General features: G+C 30.5%; 1 protein-coding gene across 1 annotated transcript in view; it reads left to right on the forward strand.

Annotated features, from left to right (window-relative positions):
• LOC119611491 (putative uncharacterized protein DDB_G0282133) overlaps window positions 1-20,769 on the forward strand; it is a gene marked incomplete at its 3' end in the record, with an annotated part of 104,865 nt that overhangs the window by 55,906 nt on the left and 28,190 nt on the right. Inside the window, exon 3 of the mRNA XM_037967082.1 lies at window positions 1,869-1,937. The remainder of the gene's footprint in view (window positions 1-1,868; window positions 1,938-20,769) is intronic.

Here is a 20,769-nt window from a genome sequence, read left to right on the forward strand (position 1 = left end):
TAAGTTTGTTTCATTTTTTATTATTATTACTCATACATGTAGTCACTTGTATGTATGTGATTGCAATATGTAATTATATAGGTATGTGTGTTTATTATTTTTTTTTCATTTACTTTTTTGTGGTTTTGCACAAGGTAATGTTGTATGTCCTTAGGTGTCCTTGTGATAATACCATTTTAACCATACACTACTCTCATGTTATTGTACAATATTGTATTAGTATAGACTGTTTTTTAGTTTGTGTGTTGTTATTTTTTATATTTAACAATAAAAACGATGGTGAATGTATTGATTTTGTCATATCATATGTAACACATCAAAATATTGGCTATAAACACACTAAAGTATATTCTGGATTATTTTAGATTTTAAGAGAAAAAGGAAATAGCTAGGCCCTTAAAATTCACAAATGTTATTTAAGGTTAGTTTTGTATTGAAAACTGGCCATATCGGTCTACGATTTCACATAGCTGCACATACAAATTACCCCCCAGAATACATTTTAGACATAATTATCGTAATGAAATTTCTTAACTATTTTAAAGAAGCCTTTTTGGAAAACATCCTGATGTTTAAAGTAATAAGTATGTTTGATTAAAAAAGCTTAAGAGACCATCCATATAGCCCTATATTTGCATATTGGGCCGACTTCAGAAATTCACTGTAAATTTAGAACACAAGCTTTGATGTTGGGTATATAAAGTTCGGCTTAGCCTAGCTATGTATATTTATTTACTAACCTCCCGTTAAAAATATGATTGTATATACAACATATGTATTTGTTTTAAATGGATTTTATTTGTAAGTGTGAGTGTAAAGAGTTTTTCCAATTCAAAGGTAAAAATCATTTTTTTCTACAAGTACATGGCGGTTTAAAAAGCACTTTAAGTTTGATTTCCATTATTTTTCTTGTATTTGTTTTTTGGACGAAAAAAAGAAAAAAGGAACCAAAAACTAAAATAGAAAATCTCGTTTTTTGTTTGTTTTTCTTTTTTTGTTATTTTTTTTTTTTTGGAAGTAGAATTTTAAATGAGTTTCTTCTGTACGATAAACTTGTCCTTGCTGTTGATTTTTTTTTTCTTTAAAATAAAACTACTATTTTATATGATGGTACGAGCACAAAACATTGTTATACCCTCTCATTATTGTGTTTTTATTTAAGTTTTATCGTAGAAGTTAAAATAATCGATGGTTTTGATTGTTTCATTTTACTGGCATTTTTCTTTAATTTGTTGCTAAAAGAATTTTGCATGTTGATGATGAAACAATTTACAGTGTTAAAAATCTCAGTTATTTTAAATTGGGCAATGAATGACTGAAGAAACAGAACAGGAGTTCGGAGTGAAGAAATTGTTTTTCAAAATTGAAATTTTATTTAAAAAGGTAGTTTTTGCTACAAGTCAAATAATTAATTTAAATGTTAAATATGACGTGACTGACAATGAGAGAACGATTATTAGAATGAGCAACCATTACACATAGGAAATTATGTATGTATATGTATACACAGACAAGGGTATATCAAATAAGAATAACTAATTTAGATCTAACAAGTGCACTAGATCCTTGATAAGTAAACTAATTTGTTTCTATTCATTTTCTAAATTTAGAACGCGAATAAATTGGAAATTGCAAATAAAAAGTTTTAAAGCCATCAATGGGTGAATCATTTGGGTTCAAGTTTAAAATAAGTTCTTCTTCAAAGATCGCAACAAAAATTAACAATTGCTTGATATGTTGTAATAACATGTTAAAACTTATTTAGCAACATCCAATAATATTAATGTTTAAAGTTATTTTGACATTTACATATAACATATGTATGTATAATTAATTTGATTTTCTTTTTTTATTAAATTTAATTTCAGAATGGTCCAATTTTAATAAAGGAACAAGAGTGATTTCGACACAATTCTGGATTATTTGACATTTAAAGGGTAAGTCATCTCATTAATTTTTGTTAAATAAATTCTGTCGAAGCCCCGCAATTGTTCAACTTTGTTCTAAAAATTATGTTTAAAAATCTCCAAACTTTATTTTATGGTTCTTTCGTTAAATCTCGGCTACCGTGAACAAAATATTTAATGGTCACACATTTTCTGTTAAATATTTTATGAATGCGAACGTAACTTAAGAGTATGAGATTGTTAACTGGCATTGGCATTGTAATAAAGAACTGAACATGGATATTTTAGTTATTATTGTAATAGTTACTTTTTACATGTACATGTATTGCATATAAATATTTTTAAATATACATACATATGTATGTATGGACATGTGTATATGAAAATACATATGTTTATATACGAAGTAATCAGCAATTATATATGACCTTAACACATTGAGTCATACCATCCAATCTCTCTATAAATATACTTTATATACTTGCATACTTATGTGCATGAATATTCTTGTGAATTTTACTTTCATGTATGCATGTGAGGATAGAGTGTCCCGAGTAACATCATTTAATATAATATCTTAGTAAATTTCTAAAATTTTCTTCTTTCTTCTGAAAAATAATGTTTCGATACCAAGATGGACATTTATATTAAAGTTTTTAACACAGAATTGATGTCACTTAAAATTTATTTAAGTGACATTAAGGATTATGCCAACACGTTTTCCGGAAGAATTGGATTGAACCAAATTTTGTAAACACATTAAGGAAGGTCCACTAGAATGAGAACTGACCATTTTATACTCTTCACCACCATCAGTGGTGATAGAGGGTGTCATTCCGTGTGCAACACCAAGAAATATTCCTCTGAGACCCAATAAAGTATATATATTCTTGATCATTATGAAATTCTGAGTCGATTTAGCTATGTCCGTATGTCTGTCTGTCAGGTTAAAACGAAGAAATATAAATTCACGAAATTCACCCAAAACATTTATTATCCCATACAGTTTGGTATTGAATATCAGTAAAATCGGTTCACGACGTAAAAAGTTATGAGTAAAAATTTCAGACTACCTCGAAAAAATAAAGTTTTTTTCCAATTCTTAAGAAGTTTTTTCAGAAACTACCAAAGATATTTCAGTGAATTTTGTCACACATTATTTTTTTACTACCAGGGATCAAGTATGTTCAAACTCATAACAATTGATCAAATATTTCCCACAGCCCCCATACAAATGTATATATTCCCAGAAATAAGTTTATCGTTAATAACTCCCTCAAATATATCGGTATCAAGACAAGACAATTTTGTACATGTAAATATAATATGAATGCAAATCATACTACCAACGTAGATCTCAGTCGGTCCACAATTGGTCATCCCACTTCCGAAAATCTCCTAAACGCACATATTTCATTGATAAATAAGGCTATTGTGATAAAATTCGAGCTGAATATGTTTTGTGTACATAAAAATCATTCTACAAAGTCACTTGAGTGAGATCATTTCTCGGTTTTGGTATCATAACTATCTCGGATATGATTTATCTATACCAGGTGATTTTCTTGCTTTTAGACCTTTGATTGTTTTTATAATTTTGAGTAAACACATTCTTCAAATGATTGGCGAATGCTTCAATATTTTCTGAGGTATTTCTTGCCCATTCACGATTCTGGAGGCGTATGGGTGACTCATACGCAGTAGGGCATTGCATATTTTTGACTGCTTTCCAGAGACTTTATTATGTTTTCTTTGTTGGGTCTAAGTTTTTGAGATAATTTTCAAGATTAGATTCCTTATTATATTTTAAGGTGATATGAAGTATTCTTTGGCACTGATTAAGTTTAACCTTTATGTTCGGAGATCGTGATTATTGCCATTGACGTCAAAGTATACCCATTTCTTTTATGAGAAATGTTTCTAGAATGTTTCGTATTTCTGTGGTCTCTCAAGGTGACTTTGACAGCATCTTGTAAAATATCTGTATATATATCGACAATGGATTGTATTTCAAGGTAATTTTTTAGTGAGATGTTTTGTGGCAAGTGTGAGCCAACATATTTTTTATACTTTAACTAGTTCGTCATCTTGTAAGGGAAATAAGAATAATAGTTTTCTATTTTATTTGGAGTTTCTAATAACGTTAAAACTGCAGGCGACTGGTTTGATGAGAGTTTCAGATCAAAGCAAAGTTCATTAGATCGGCGATCTTATTGAGGTCTGTAGGCCAATAAGTAGGTTAGCCACTAGATCTAGTCTGTTATGTGATATTGCTTCTAACAATTGCCTCCCTCTGGGAGTAATGAGACTATAGCCCCAAAATTTATGTTTTGCATTATAATTACCATATGTTTTTGTATCATAAGCGTAGTATCCCTTAAAATTAGCCGTATACTTAATATTTGTAATATCAATAAATCATTAACACGTATACGTACAGGTGTCGTCAGTAAAAGCAGTACAATTTCACAATGTAAAACTTTCCACTTGAAATAAAAGAATGAAGATGAAGTTTTTTTTTGATTTTATATGTTCACATTATTATATTTATAGTTTTTGTTTTATGCTAAATTAAAATACCCATTGGTATTGGACTACATATTGTTATTTTGTTCCACAAACATGTTCAAAATCTTTTACGAAATTTACACTTAAAACCTCAATTAAAATTTCTTGCAATTTCATTTGATTTAATTAATCTTTTTTCCTTTTTAATTCCTGCCAATTGCTTTAGTGTTTAATGTGATTTTATTGTATTTATAGTATTTTCTGCTTAATTAATTTTTGTTTTTCTTTCATTTATTTAAGTAGCAATAGCATCTGTTTCTTCCTGTTACATAGAAATTCCTTAAAAATTCAATGAAATTTGTAAACAAAACTCTTTACTTGTTTCACTAGGAAGGCACTTAAAATTGAGTTTTCTTTGGGGTTTCTTGTTTTTGCGAGAAGAATGATGATGATTCATTTATAATGTCAATGGTTATTTTTGTTATTTGTTACCCTCATTTTATATTTCCACATAAATGTATAGTTTTTGTTTATATTTTCGTTTATTTTTTTTTAGCATAGATTTAATGACGACAATATTTGTTGCAATTTGACTTTGGATTTGGCTTTTGCAACAACTATGTATTGTGTTGCACATAGAATGTAGTTGTTCTTTCTTGTATATTAAATTGTCGAGTGCAAATCTTTCTCTAAAAATAGTATGAAGGTTGATGGGTTAGTGGGTTTATTCTGTTGCTGCTGCTATGCTGCTGTTGTCAATGTTGCTGTTGCCTTATTTTTTTATATTTCACTTTAGTTTTTCATTTCCAACACCAACGGAATAAAACTAAACTCAACTTTACGTTGAGCTTGTGAAATCTATACAAAAGAAAGGCAAAATTCTATACCAAATTGTATTGTTTGGTATAGAATGGTTGATATTTTACCATTTTTTTATTTCTGGGTCAACATAGTTTATTTTACCAAATAAACTATGGGAAAATAACCAGCTAAACAAGATCTCATCATATAACCTATTCCAGCCATAAGTTTGGCCAGCATTGTTGCAGCTATTCTGATACACATTGCTATTAAATATTCGAAATGAGTAGCAAATCACTATTAGCTAAAATTTCCTTCTATTTTATTTCCTAGTTGTCTTTTGGTCTAGTCTCCTGATTCGAAGATATACACTGTAATACATATTTGTATCATTTAGCAAGTAGAACATTTGTAAATAAATAAATTAGAAAATTGAGTTTAGTTTTTGTGAAATAAAAAAGACTTCTTAGTTGCAATCTAACCCAGCAAACAAAAGATATCGGGTTTAAGAAAGGTTTTTTTAACCGAGTGTCTGAGGAATAAATGCAAAATATAATATCATATATTTCAACATAAAAACTGCGATATTAATTAATGACTTCGATTTAAACTATCAATTAGTTTCACTTTTTCTTATAACTAAATGTTCGCTGGATTTATTGTCAACAGAGCATAAATTAATAAGTGAAAAATAAATTTGATTTTAGGACAAGTGAAATAAACAAAATAATTTTTCAAGCGTGAAGAAAGATTTAGTTTTACCGCTGACATTTTATTACCCTTTTTATTCGCTTAAATTTATGAATATAGATATTTGTATGAAAGAATTATATCTATATTAATTTTGCTTTTATAAATTAAATTAATTAACCACTTTATCGTAGTCAGCAATCCTATTGTCTGTAAAAAGTATTTAAGTAGAGCGCTGCATGAGTGACTTAAACAATAAATTAAAACATTTGATTTTATTCAAGTACTGTGTTTGACTCACCCATTGTTATATGAGTGAAATGAATAGTATATTTGACAAAAGGAGTTATGCCCTGCAAAATGTGAGACTACTCCACACACGCGTGTAAAGAATACTCCTCATATGACTAGAACTGGTCCAAAACTAATCGAAATATATATATATTCGAAGATAATATGATATTGCCATCAACTGTACTTAACACTGCCTAATTTTTGTAGTATTAACATGTAGGGAAGTATAGTCGGGCATGGCCGACCATAGTATATTAAAAAAGTTATTTATTTTTCATAAAGAAACTTTTATGTTAAATTTTACCTTAATTCCGATGTATTTAAGGAATTTATTGATGAAAAATTTTTCTAAAAGAGACTTTATATGGAACTTAGGGTCAAATATGATCCAATCGTCAAAAATTGTGAGAAGAGATGTATTTTTATATAAAATTTAGTTATGCTGAATTTCATTGAAATATTTTAGAGTGGGGTTTTATAGGTCAAATAAGGACCGATCATAACAAAAATCGGCATGGTTATTTATACCTATACAAAACTTAGTACCATATTTAACATAGTTATGAGCTAAAAACTTAAAATAGAAAGGTTCAGTTGTATGGGAGCTAGGTGAAATAATGAGCCGATTGCAACCATTTTAAATGGTCCAAATTTTATCAAAGTATCTTGAAAATCGTACCTTGCGCACAAGTTTTACAATTTCTTTTAATCGACTCAAAAAGTGATTCTCCACCACCATCAGTGATGTCATTCCGTGTGTAACCCCAAGAAATATTCATCTGAGGTCCAACAAAGTATATATATATTCCGGGTTCTTATCAAATTCTGTGTCGATTTAGCTATGTTCGACAGTCCGTCCGTTCGTCTGTCTGTGTAAAACACGCTCATGTTAAAACTAAGTAAAGGAAATCAAACAAGTTTTCCGAATATATTTATTATTGGCCTGAGCAGTTTCGTATTGAATATCAGTAAAATCGGTTCACAACGTTAAAAGTTATAAGTAAAAATTTCAGACTACCTCGAAAAAAATTACTTTTTTCAAATTTTCGAGTAGTTTTTCTCAGAAACTACTGAGGATTATTCAATGAAGCCTATCACACGTTATTTATTTTGCTCAGGGATCAATTATATTCAAACTCAACACAATCCGTCCAAAATTTCCCATAGACCCCATACAAAGGTACATATTCTCGAAAATGGGTTTATCCTTAATAACTTCGTCAAAAATATCGGTATCACCAGTAATTTCTTCACATATGTATGTGTATAATATGAACAGAAATCATATTACTAACTTAAATCTGTATCGGTCCTTAAATGGTCATAGCTCTCATATAAGGTCCACTTCCGAAAATCACTTAAATCCACATAACTAATTAAGAAATAAAGATGTTGAAATAATATTCGACATAAATATTTTTTGTGTATACATATATCACTTAAAAAAGTTTTCTTCGGATCAGTCCATAATTGGGAATATCTCCCATATAAGGCCTATTGCCGATAACCACGTAAACGAATATATTTCATTACTGAATGGAAATATCGGTATAAAATTCATTATGAATGTTTTAAAACACCTTGCGAAATTTGTTCCGAATCGGTCCACATTTGGTCATAGCTCCCACATAAGGTCAACGCCGAAAACCACTTAAAAGCAAAGATATTGGAATAATATTCGACATAGGTAAATATGTTCGGTGTATACATGACTCTACTATGACTCTACTAAATTCTTTCCGGATCGGCCATTAATTGGTCATAGCTACCATATAATGGCCCACTTACCATAACTACGTAAATGGATATATTTCATTACTGAATGAAGATATCGGTATAAATTTCTTAACAAATGTGTTTAAAGTAGATGTAAAGTACTCAGAGAAATATTTTCCGGATCGGTTCATAATTGGTCATAGCTCCCATATAAGTTCCACTTCCAAAAATCGCATATTTCATTGATAAGTAAAGATACCGGACTAAAATTAGGTTTCAAATAGCATACAGAAGGAGGGTATTTAAGATTCGGCATAGCCGAAAATAGCACTCTAACTTGTGTCATAAAATTGTTGAATTTAATTTCGTTATAAATTTAATCGATTTATTAGCATTAAATTGAGGACGATGTATTCCAAATTTCTCTTCTCCTATAAGTTTCTATTCAACTATTTATAACACAAGCCAATAAAACTAATGTGTTTAAATATAATATGTGTAAAAGTTCGAGTCCATGTGGATTCAAGAACAATTATAATATTAAATTACACGCAAAACTTCTAATGCACGTTATTATTAGCATTAAGGTGTCACATGTTACACCACTGGACCAAGAAATTACTTGGGAATTATTTTTATAACTCAGCAATTTTCTAGCCTCGCATTTCCCCAGTGATGGGCTTAAGCCAAACTAAATGCATCATTTGATAAATGTGAATGTGGGGAATATAACTAAAATTATAATTTTCTTCATACTTTCAATGTACGTTCCATCACCTTAATAATTTCCCACAGTCAGCTGCAAAAAGAAAAGATATAAAGAAGGAATAGGGCATATGTACGTACATTCTTATACGTACAATATAGTTATATACATAATATGTATGTATATATGTATGTTTGTACGTAAAACACTTGTCACATTTGCCACATTAGTTGGCACAGTTAATTTGTCATGTGCTGCTGCTACTACCGCTGCCACCTTTAGGACTCGAAGACTACAAAAAAAAATGAAGCAAATTAACAATAACAAAAATAACAAGAATATAAAAGGACACAAGAAGACAGAGAAAGAGATTCATTTGTACAAGTACTAGTGAATAATAAGGACATCTTTGTTCTATGCATTCCCAGTTGAACTGTAAATTTTATTAGCCTAGTTTAGCTCCATTCTGTTACAACTACTACAACTTCTATGTAAGAATGTGTCCCTTTGAAAGTATTATTTGTCTGTTTGTTGGTAAGTATGTATTTTTAGCCTATAGGTTTAATTAAATCGTTTTAAAGAAAGAAACTAAAGAAAATACAATAAACGTTAGAATATAATAAAACAATAACATACATACAATGATATGTATGTATGTACCCTTAGATCTACACACATGCAAGTGTACATAAGTACATTTTACGTATACAACAATGTGTTCCATATACCTAAAAATAGAACAGTAATTAGGATTTAGAACTTTATCCAAACCCTTACCATTGTTACCACCACTAAATAAAGTTTTCTTTTCTGTTTCTTTTCTTAGTCATGGGAAATAAAAAAGTTTTCTATTTAGTAACAATAAAATGTGTAAAAAAGCATGATTGAAGGAATAAGGAAGTACAAATAAAATGGAAAAAAAAAAGAAAAAAAAACTTTCTAAGAAAGTTTATATTTAGGCCACAAATTCATTATAACACATGTTATATACGAATTATATATAATTTACAATTTCTATATCTTTCTTTTAATTTAATTACTCAAAATTTTGGTTCTACAAAGTACCCTTTGTACTCAAATCCCTCGATAGCTATAGCCTAATACCACTATAGTACTACTTCCACCTTAAATTATAGCAATCGGCTGAGAATAACTTAAGCGTAATTTTGAAATTGTCTAATAGAAAATGTCGAAGTATCTACAGTACCCAGCAAAAACATTGTACTTACCCAACAACTTGTTTTTCAAACTTCGTCCACGCACGGAACGTATCCTTGTAGTCTACTTTTTTAAGAAGATCAATATCAAAACCGATTTTCCTGACATTTTCACAGTATCTTCCTACAGTATGGGATAATATAAGCATACTAGTATTAGTGGGCGTGGCATCTCCCATATTAATAAAATACTCAAAATTATTCATATATCTAGAAAACTATAAATGAATGACAAATTTTGTACTATTTAGTAAAAGTATCAAAATGAATTTTTAAGGAAAAATGGGCTGTCTAGAATCAGTGGGCGTGGCATCCCTCATATTAATCAAATACTAAAATTTATATATCTGGGAAACTATATCAGCTATAGTCAACTTTGCCACGGCGTGGTATTTCTCATATAAAAAAGAAGGGAGAAGTACCAAATATCTGTGTATAACATCTAGAGTTACAACATTTTGTACAAGTAACTTTAATATCAAAATAAATATTTAATATCCAAATGGGCGCAACATTAAAGTTAAAAAATTATATTTAAATATTAGGTGTAAATTAAAATAGAACAAGTAAGAGTGTTATATTCGGTCATGCCAAATCTTATATACCCACCATCAAATCATTGCCGGTAAGGAATGCTTCATTATAAATAAACTTTGATATATACGAACCGATGCTTTTGTTATTATTGAAAAAAATTTGTAATTTATGAGATATATGTTGAATTTTCTCATCATATATCGATATTAATGTGAATATCAGGGTAATATTTGGAAGAGGCCCTTTATGAGGGCTTAAGTATGGACCGTGTTTTAAAAAGAAATCGTTTTTGTCCAATTTTTATAACCATAAACTGTTTTTTTTTTTTTTTTTTGTAAAAGGGGTTATATGCAGGATAGAGTTAATTATGAACCTATTCTCAACGGTTTAGACCATAATTATTTGTTCGAATTTCATCGCGGTACACGTATCTTTAATTCAGTTATGAGGTTTAAAGTAATTTTCTGAAGGAAACCGATAATGGGGGGTAGGGTCAGTTATCGACCGATGCTTATCAAATTCAGTTGAAAAATGTCAGTTCCTATAAAACTACCGTAATTTGTACGAACTTCTGAGTCATTATTGAGCGTTAAAGTCATTTTCTGAAGTGGACCTTATTAGAGCGATCTTCATAAACTTTTGTACATAAATTATGTTTCGTAAATAAGTTTCTTATTTCGAATTTCATCGCCTAACCCCCGTTAACACCAACTCCGGTTATCGTTTAACCGGTAGATATTCTGCCGGTTAAAATAATTTTTGTATGAAAACTGTCAATTTAACCTTACGACAAAATATAACATTTATATAATGGGGGTTAGTCGTATTTTTAAGTAACTAAAGGGAGTTAAAGCAATTTTCTGAAGTTGTCCTTAAATGGACCAAAAAATCAAAATCGGTAGAAAGATTTCCGTTCCCATAAAACTTGTTCATGTCGAATTTCATCGTTGTACTCGCTATTCTGTAGCAGTAATGAGCTTTAAAATAATTTTCTGAGGGGGGCCTTATATGGGCGGTAGTTTGTGAAGGGAACCTTTTATAGGGGGTAGGGTCAATTATGGATCGATCCACATAAAATGCGATAGAGAGATTTTTGTTTATATGAAACTTATTTATGTCGGATTTCATCGCTATAGTCGTATTTTTAAAACAATAATGAGAGTTAAAGCTGTTTTTCGGAGGTCCACTTATATGGTGGCTATCCAAAAACATGGACCGATATTACCCATTTTCAATACCAAACAAATCTTACCTGTAAGAAATATTTGTGCAAAATTTCAACCCTCTACCTCTTTCCGCTTGGCCTCTATCTTTTAACAGATAGACAGATGGACGGACGGACAGACATTTCTAGATCGCCTTAGAATTTAATAAGGACCCAGAATATTCATATATACTTTTGTGGAACTGTGGCCAATATTTCAATGTATTACAAACGGAATGACAAAATCAATATACCCCCCATCTTTTTTTATGGTGGGTATATTACATAAGAAATAAAAAATAACACGTTTTCACATAAAGTGAAGTGTTACAGTTTATACTAAAATTCAACTAAGTAAAAGCGAAAAAGTTAACTTTAACCCTCCATAACTATTTTTCTAATAGATCGATATCTAATTTTTATTTCAAGCCGGATTTAAAAATTCCAATCCAATCATAAGTTATGGATTTTTGATCGCCATCTTGTACAGTTTGTGAACAGGCATTTCCTGTTTATATAAAATTCTTGATATTGAAAATGAGACAAATCAATATAATAAAATATAATAAGTTCGCCATTCTTAAACCTAAAAAGAAATAAAATTTGGAATAATGCTTGTCAATATGATTTCATCCTATAGTAAAAAAATGTTAAGCAAATTGTTTAATATTTTTCAAAATATTTATGGAATTTTTGAGACCGGTTTCGAAAAGATGGCATATAAATTGTTTTAATATATTGCACTGAGATCAAGAATTTTAATCGCTGGTAGGTAATTGAAGCCCTTTTTATTTAGTATACTAATACACTTCGTTTGACCGGTATCCCTATTAAAAAGTGTTCCACTGAACACCGTAATGTTGAATATAACAACATTTTAAATGAAATAACAAATTTATTTCATATATTTCAGTCTTAACATTTTCCATTGTTTCATTTTAAGATTTTTGCAATCCTTAAAATATTATTAATTCTAGCTGAGTCATGTATGCAGAAAATTGTTAACAGTTTTATACCTACTTACTTATAATTATTAGGGTGGCAATAAGTATTTTCAATAACATTTACATTATTAAACAAATACTACTGAATTATTCGTACATTCGTAGCAGTTTTAGCTGAATTTATCAACCATTAATATTGGAATCAATATTAATTCATAAGGAAATTATACTACCCTATTAAACATACTTTAAAGTTACCACTCGTATAGTCGTAAAAACTGACATGAATTAATTCATCCATATTTAGATTTTTATGGATCGATAAAACGTGCACGCACTCATACACTTTTATTTCCAATGGATTTTGTTTCAATTTTATCGTATTAATACAGGTCGGCGTCCAGTTTATAGGTATGAACACATACACACATCTATGCTAAATTCATACATAAACATTTTATAACATACATATTATTTATATTAGGGTTGCCCCAAAATAGAAATTAGTTCATTCTAAGTTATTATTTTTCAAAATTTTTCCTCTGATATTTGGAGTATGGAAGTTTTCGTTGATATAAGTCCTTATGGTTTCATAAAACCACGAAAGCGACGGAAATAAGTGAGAAGCAACTGTCCTGTAGCAGCCTATCTGGAGTGACACAAAGTATTCACGAAGGAGTCATGGGTAGCATGAATGTCAAAGTGAGTTAAAGCAAATTTGAGCATGTCATGGACACTCACGGCGTTGGCACCGTGAATTACCAGTGGTACGCTATTTCCACATATAATTGAGAATAAAATAACTTGGGCCTTGGAATCTGGAACATGGTCCCTCTCTCAGTACACTTCACTAGAGTGCCAGTGGTCCCAAATGAAGAGTAATTTCATTTCTACAAGCGAAACCGTACTGGTCAAAATGAGGAGAACCTATAAAACGGATTTCTGATGAAACGTGGTAGAAAGTTGGTGATTGAGTATGGATTGAGAGGTATTGTTTGGCACGCTATAGACATGGAACATCTGAATGGTCTAACGTTCGAACGACATAGCATTGACTCCCTTCAATGGGAGAATCATATGTAAAGTAAAATAGATAGCTTAAGGTCAATCGCTGAAAAGTAACAATTGCGGATTAATGTGAGTAAGACTAAGTCCATGAAAGTAAACCCACTGCACTCTGGCAATCTGCTCCTTGTCTTCACGGTTTTTGAAGAAGTCAACAGGTTTACTTACCTTGGTAGCTAAATAACACCAGATGTCGCACAGTGGGGCAGAATGGAAATTTTTTGGAAATAAATGTGGCATTTCTAAACGGCTGATCCGATCGGGATAAAATTTGGCGTGAGCGTAGTCAAGGAGTATTCGAGTTTAAATTTTTAAACTCGTGCCATTTTTTTTGTTTTTCACCCAAATACAAAGATTTTTATATTTTGTGCGCTCGACGAGATCTTGAAAAAACATGCTTGGACATACTACTTATCTCTTATAATATCCGAGTTATAGGCATTTAAAAATTTAGTGATACAAAATTTACCATACCTTGGTGCGCCTTTTTTTGAATACCGGGCGTAATTTTGGACGAAATGGACTCAATTTTTTCTTGTTAGTTAGACAACAAAATTTCCAATAATATACAAAAAATTTCAGGTCAATATCATTTACAGATCCAAAAATATACGTTTTTTAATTTAAAAATTCAAAAAATTTTAGATTTTTGGCGTTTTTTTGCCAAAAATGTGTCTTAACTCTTTTATTAATAAAATAAAATTTTTATTAAGAACATATAACAATTTTATAGTTTTCTAAAAGGTATCTTTACGCAGAACGCTTTGGCGTAAAAAACTTGTCCTATTTTTTGAAAATGTTGCCACTGCGTCCTTCCGAATATGACCTATTTTTTATCAAAACTTCAACTTTGGGCGACATGTTCTAAAATCCCAAAGCTGGGATCAGAAAACTGAAAGCAGTTTTGGAAACCTCAATATGTTTTCTATTTACTCCAAAAGTATTTTCCCAGCCCTGAAAGAAATGTGGACCCTATGGGCAAAAAAGTAAAAAATCCCATTTTTGGGATTTTCATTCCTATTTTTGGGAATTGCGGGATGCCCTTTGACCTTTTCAATTTTTTTTGCATATTCTTATTTGAAATGACAAATTTAACAAGCGTTGAAAATTTCATTGAGTTTTGTTCATAAATAAAGATTTTGTCATATATTACATATTTGTTTAATTTCTAAAACTATGATTTATATCAAAATTTAATAGGAAAATTTAATAGGATCCATATTTATCCCTTAATATCATTTTTTAGTTAGATATGGAAATTCTCGACCCTTTACAAAAAATTTCAAGCCAATATCTCAATTACATTCAAAAATATGTTCATTTAAACTTGTGTCCTTTAATTTCATCTTTTTCATATTTTAGTATTAAGTATGACAGCACATATTTAAATCTTATATTTACCTATTTTCTATTTGTTTGCTTATCCTTATAATTGAAAGGTCCTATTATGCTTAAATTTTCAAAAATGTATAACTATTTTTTACCTAAATTTTTTCGACGATCATTTCGTTCTGTTTCGTTTATGATCATGTAGGTAAAAATATACAGGTAATGATAATTTCGATTCATTCACTAATAAGAAATATCAATGACTGAATTACAGGTTATAGTAATATAGTCCTAAATGTTAATAGGTAGACAATTCGTAATTTTTTACTTTGGAATACCTGTATCGGAAATGACAAGAATTGGTATATAAGTAAACTTCTCAGATTTTAAGTACCATATTTAATAAATCTACAATGAAGATTACATTAAAGTACGAAGAGTTGTGTTCCGTTTTATGGAGTGTGTCTTCAAAAGGGCCAGAAAGAATTGAAGACATTTCAAATTATATAAAAACTACATATAGTAGAAAAGTAGACAAAACAGGCATATCAAAAATTGAAAACTTTTTAAAACTTTTTGATGTAAAAAGTAAGTCTGTGGATGGAAATCAAAAGAAATTTCGATTAAAATTTTGTAGTTGGATGGAAATTACTACGGAAATCTCAACTTACAACACATCAACAGGAGCGCCTTGCAAGTCATACGAAGACTTATGTTCAAGGTAAAAAAAAAGAGGGTCACACAAAAACTTTTTTCAATCTCAAATGAGGAAATTGCTGATACATTTAACGAAATGCTGAAAAAGGAAAACCAACATATGGATGTCGTACATATTGCAACTATTCTTCCTAATGCATCACCAAAACGACTTAAGCGAATTGTGGAAAGTATACCAACTCCAACATCATAATCAAATTTTACTGAAGAGGAAGCAATAGCGCTTATGTTGGAACTGGGTCTCAGTCGAAATAAGTACTAAATATTAAGGAAAGCTCTGCATGAAAAAGGACACAATATATTACCATCATACAAGGCGATCCAGGACAAAAAACAAACTATCCTACTAAATCAACAAAAAATAATGAAGAATTGAAAGAGCTGAGAGCTGCGGAAAAAAGCAGAATCCAAGAAGAATTTAAAGTTCAGATGGGATTAAACATCGACAAACCACTTTCAAGTTGCGGTAGTACAAATGACGGTAATACGTCGAGAAGGTTTCTTCGTGATTTTGAAATTACTTCAAAAATAACTGGAATCGACAAGGAGTTGCTTCGAAGAGTTAAAACTATTTTAATGGCACTGAATAGTAAACATAAAATTAATGAAAATCGATTTGGTCAAATAATAATTGAATCGAATATTCTTCCACTTGGAGAGTTAACAGAAGAAGCCCAGGAAGCGAGGAATCGAGATTTTAAGCATGTTCAACTATTCAGCTCAAGAAAATGCTCCAGGCAATCACAGAATGAAGATATTTTTAATAGTTTACTTCTATCTTCTGATCCTGTTCTTTCAACTATGCGAAAAAGATGGATTTGTTATGAAACTCTATCATCTCAAAACAAGGAAGATTTAAAGGACTTATATTACCTTCTGGATATGTATACCGATATGACAGATTATTTTATAGAAAATAAGTAGTGTTAGGAATTAACTATATAAGTAGGTTGTAAGAATTAATTGTATTATGTTTAAGATAAACAGTTCAAATAAAAAAAGCTATTATACTAACTGATGATATTGTATTAAATTGTGTTTTATATTTCGGTGGGCGGGAAAGGTAATTTGTGTGGGGTGATTTAGGTGTTGTTGTGCGTGGCTCATAATAAAATTATAATTTTTTTTATTTTATATACAATATTATAATAAAATAATTAACTAAATAATTTTTAATAATTGTCCAAATATTTTATTCAACACCAAATGTATGTTCTGTCATACTTAATACTAAAATATGAAAAAGATGAAATTAAAGGACACAAGTTTAAATGAACATATTTTTGAATGTAATTGAGATATTGGCTTGAAATTTTTTGTAAAGGATCGAGAATTTCCATATCTAACTAAAAAATGATATTAAGGGATAAATATGGACTAAATTGTTGTAGCTATCTGCGATCCTATTAAAATTTTGATATAAATCATAGTTTTAGAAATTAAACAAATATGTAATATATGACAAAATCTTTATTTATGAACAAAACTCAATGAAATTTTCAACGCTTGTTAAATTTGTCATTTCAAATAAGAATATGCAAAAAAAATTGAAAAGGTCAAAGGGCATCCCGCAATTCCCAAAAATAGGAATGAAAATCCCAAAAATGGGATTTTTTACTTTTTTGCCCATAGGGTCCACATTTCTTTCAGGGCTGGGAAAATACTTTTGGAGTAAATAGAAAACATATTGAGGTTTCCAAAACTGCTTTCAGTTTTCTGATCCCAGCTTTGGGATTTTAGAACATGTCGCCCAAAGTTGAAGTTTTGATAAAAAATAGGTCATATTCGGAAGGACGCAGTGGCAACATTTTCAAAAAATAGGACAAGTTTTTTACGCCAAAGCGTTCTGCGTAAAGATACCTTTTAGAAAACTATAAAATTGTTATATGTTCTTAATAAAAATTTTATTTTATTAATAAAAGAGTTAAGACACATTTTTGGCAAAAAAACGCCAAAAATCTAAAATTTTTTGAATTTTTAAATTAAAAAACGTATATTTTTGGATCTGTAAATGATATTGATCTGAAATTTTTTGTATATTATTGGAAATTTTGTTGTCTAACTAACAAGAAAAAATTGAGTCCATTTGGTCCAAAATTACGCCCGGTATTCAAAAAAAGGCGCACCAAGGTATGGTAAATTTTGTATCACTAAATTTTTAAATGCCTATAACTCGGATATTATAAGAGATAAGTAGTATGTCCAAGCATGTTTTTTCAAGATCTCGTCGAGCGCACAAAATATAAAAATCTTTGTATTTGGGTGAAAAACAAAAAAAATGGCACGAGTTTAAAAATTTAAACTCGAATACTCCTTGGCTACGCTCACGCCAAATTTTATCCCGATCGGATCAGCCGTTTAGAAATGCCAGATTTATTTCCAAAAAATTTCCATTCTGCCCCACTGTGATGTCGTTCTATGTCAGGCTCTCCAAAGCAAAATCAGCATTTCCAAAGCTACGCAAAATATGCGGTAGCGGCAGTTATCAAACGCAACGAAAATTATAATTTTCAACTCCCCAACTTGCCTGAGCATCTAGCGGGGCAAAAAGTCATAAACAGCTGTTTGAGAAACATTCTGGTGGCACCACAACTGGATCTCTAACTCTGAACTATATAGAAGGCGCAAACAAATACCAATTGAAAAGGATTTGCCTGCAGGAAGTGGATTGAAAAGAAGTTTGACTGCAGGAAATGGATTAGACACACGTTATGGAAACCCTTCCCCCCGGGGCATGTTTCCTTGATGAAAGACCATCATCTTGGTGTATTGCAATCCCGGGGTAAAGAGGTGCTACCAGTACCTCTAGTCTGCCGGGACTATAAACTAGCTAGTCCTTGGTATGATTTGACATAGGGTCAAACCAGAGAATCACATAATATGCTACAACGGTTGGCCAGTTGCCCGCAGGAATTTTCCTGGCTGGTTTGTTGGTTGAGGTTCCTTAGGGATCCACGTAGTGGATGTGATTTAAACCCAAATTCGCGGGAAGAGTGAGTTGCGGTTAAGTTAACAGAGGTCATTCCATCTGCGTGGTTGTAAACGGAAGTGATGTTTTGAATCTCGGAATTTAGGCAACGGAGTAGCAATGGTCAAAGTGCACGTATACTGGACCGGGAATTCCATATACGTAAATTGCCACTAACGTGTAAGAAGCACAATAGGGCGGTGGTGAGTCGTTGCCAAAGCTCACCCAGTGGTTGAAAAAGACCACCGTGAAATAAGGCCTTCAGGGCAGGAGTTCACGTAAAGCACTTCGACATTCGTTATGGAAACCCTTAAATAATATCGCCAGAGAAGCTCTAGACTAAAACCCGCAAGGAGCTCAGTAGATCCAGAGGCTCATGGCATAGAAGTTTGACGAGTGAATTAAAGTTTGTTAACGCTGATATTACCTGGTCACAAATTAATGTGTATCAAGAGATCGTAATAAATTTAAGGAATTTTGTAAATAAATAATATAATAGTAATAATGGTTTCATTGGATTATAGTTAAACAATAATCCAGAATTCAGAGCAATCCTAATATACAAATGAATAAACTTACTAATTTATGACAATAATTTGTACCGTTTTACACTACAACAAGTAAATATAAATTGTAAAATTGTATGTGAGTATTGAACATGTCCAGCAATTTAAATGTATTTTTAAAATGTGTACCTACTTGTTACTACTTGTACGATATCTACATATGTATGTATATGCAGGGTTAATTGTCCATTCCTAATCGATTGAAATGTATTTGTAGGGTCAATTGACATTCAAAAATACATACATACATATTAAAGAAAAATTACTCACATAGTTAATATTGCGACAAGGCGTAATCGTTGTGGACTGTGCAAAGATATAGAAATGTTTTCTCTTGACCAGAAAAGCTTAGTGTTGAAAATAGCCGATATCAGTCTACAATTTCTACTAGCCCACTACAAGTGACCTTTGGAATACAGCGTAAATAATAATTAACGTATTATTTATCCCGCAATAGTGATAAAATTTTGCACAAATTAGTTCTAAGCACCAAAAAGAGATAAGAACCAAAATCTATTAGTTTTCATGAGAATCAGCAATACTTGGTTTAAGAAGGGGACCATAGCGATAAAATTCGACATAGACCAATGTTGTAGAAGAGAGGCGATTTGAGGGATAAATATGCTGTCCTATATTCTCAAATAAAATCAATTGTAACGGATTTATTTTTCTATGTTTGGCGTTCTAAAAGCGCCAAATGTCTCAATGTGCTTATTTTACATGGAAACGATATTAGATTACATGGAAACGATATTTTAGTCTCAGCATGAATGAATTTGAATCAGTCACGTGACAATGCTTTAGCAAAAACTGACTAACTTACACGCAAATTGTAATATGCCGAATTCATGGGTTCTATTTAATATTGAATTGTTGTAAAATCACTCTTTTGTAATACTTGCCCCCTTCATCTCTCATATTTTATTTCTTCGAATTCATATTTCCTTTATCTACTTGTCAGTATTATTTATGATTTTTGCTTTTATTTTCTTATCCCTTCAGTTTCCATGAGTTTGAAAGTTTTATTAGTTTGTCGTCAGTAAAATATCAAGTATATTATCAATAAATTATAAACAATTTGCAATTCGATTATTTAACTCAAGCTGACATTTAGCGTTCTTCTTCGTTTCTTTAAGTAACAAAAGTAAAATCAAAACAAACTTTTCGAAAAGCTGCTTTTATTACAATTATTTCGAATTGAACAAAAACAAAATAATTTAATAAATAAGCTACATTTTGGCTTACATTGCAATAACGGAATAGAAAAGAAAGATGATAACCAAATAGAGCCACGTAAAAACTGTTGAAAAAGCAGAAAAAAATTTGAATTTCCAATAAAGTTTCGGTTTAATTTTTTGGTGGTTTTAGAAAAAGAAAAATTTAGACAAGAACAACTTTGTAAGAAAATTTCTTTAGCTAAAAAATATTTATACTTACATACTTATAGTGGAGAGGGTATTTTCCATTAGAACTGCTGTTTGTAATTGTAATTATACCCTTCAACCTCGTAAGAAGGGTATATATAAGATTTCATTTAGTTTGAAATGTCTATAATATAACTTTCCGACTCTATATAGTATATATGTATATTCTGGATCCT

This window comes from Lucilia sericata, unplaced genomic scaffold (genome assembly GCF_015586225.1).
Source record: "Lucilia sericata isolate MDLA Ls3-8-SP2 unplaced genomic scaffold, ASM1558622v1 Contig001464F_arrow, whole genome shotgun sequence".
NCBI classification, from domain to species: Eukaryota; Metazoa; Arthropoda; class Insecta; order Diptera; family Calliphoridae; genus Lucilia; species Lucilia sericata.